Source organism: Choloepus didactylus, chromosome 2 (assembly GCF_015220235.1).
Source record: "Choloepus didactylus isolate mChoDid1 chromosome 2, mChoDid1.pri, whole genome shotgun sequence".
Lineage (NCBI taxonomy): Eukaryota > Metazoa > Chordata > Mammalia > Pilosa > Megalonychidae > Choloepus > Choloepus didactylus.
The window spans coordinates 153,035,445-153,036,673 of record NC_051308.1 but is presented as its reverse complement, the minus strand read 5'-3'; the positions used below and the strand labels follow the sequence as shown (position 1 = coordinate 153,036,673).

At 43.1% G+C, this 1,229-nt stretch overlaps 1 pseudogene; it reads left to right on the top strand.

Annotated features, from left to right (window-relative positions):
* The first annotated feature begins 255 nt into the window (after nt 1-255).
* On the top strand, nt 256-1,026 carry LOC119518650 (annotated as a pseudogene).
* The last annotated feature ends 203 nt before the right edge of the window (nt 1,027-1,229 follow it).

Below are 1,229 nucleotides of genomic sequence, written 5' to 3'. Positions count from 1 at the left end.
TCCCCACCAGACTGTGAGCTCTACAATAACCTGGAGTATTCTTTATGATATTTGTCCCCTAACATCCAGCACAGAGCCTGGCTCCCAGTTAGTACTCAAGGAATGTGATTATTTTTAAAATAATATCTAAAATTATATATAAAATATAATGTATATTTTATAATATACACTATAAAAATATATAGAAACAAATGCTTATTGAATGCATGCATGTAGACAATGGCAAAAAGAACAAACAGAGAGAGAGTCCTGGGGATGGAATCCAAGATAGAAGTACTGAGCGCTTGGGCCGAGGATGGCTTCACCCAGGTCACCCGCAAGGGTGGCCAGGGGGCGAAGAAACGGCAGGCTGAGCAGCTGTCCGGGGCAGGAGAAGGCGGGGACCCCGGACGCATGGATAAGGAGGCGATCCGGCCTGCAAAGAGGCCTGTCTCCCCACACCCCCCACACCCCAGGGGACGGGCTTCTGGGTGGGAAAGAAGAAACTAGGAAAATTCCAGTCCCAGCTAACAGATATACGCCATTAAAGGAAAACTGGATGAAGATTTTTACTCCTGTTGTAGAACATTTGGGACTTCAGATATGCTTTAATTTGAAATCGAGGAATGTAGAAATCAGGACTTGTAAAAAAAAACAAGCAAGGATGTCAGTGCTCTGACAAAAGCAGCTGATTTTGTGAAAGCTGTTATTCTCGGATTTCAGGTGGAGGGTGCACTTGCCCTCATCAGGTTGGGTGACCTCTTCCTAGAGTCTTTTGAAATTACAGATGTGAAACCTTTAAAGGGAGACCACCTCTGGAGGGCAACAGAAAGAATTGCTGGCAAAGGAGGGAAAACCAAGTTCACGATAGAAAATGTAACCAGGACGCAGATAGTTTTGGCTGATTTGAAAGTTCGCATCCTTGGCTCTTTCCAGAACATCAAGATGGCAAGAACTGCCATTTGCAATCTTATCCTGGGAAATCCTCCATCAAAGGTTTATGGCAATAGTTGAACTGTGGCTAGCAGAGCAGTAGATCGATTCTGATTTCAAATCAGCGACTTTGTCTTGTCTTCGGACTCTGATGACAAAGACCTTACTTTCTACAAATGTTTGCAAGAAACCAGGGGAAGGATTTTTCAGTCACTTTCAGCCTTGGTCCTTTCTTCCAGTCTCAGCCAGAAGCATTGACACAAAAAAGTTTGATAAGTACCTTTCAGGATAATTTAAATATCAAAATTTAATACCAT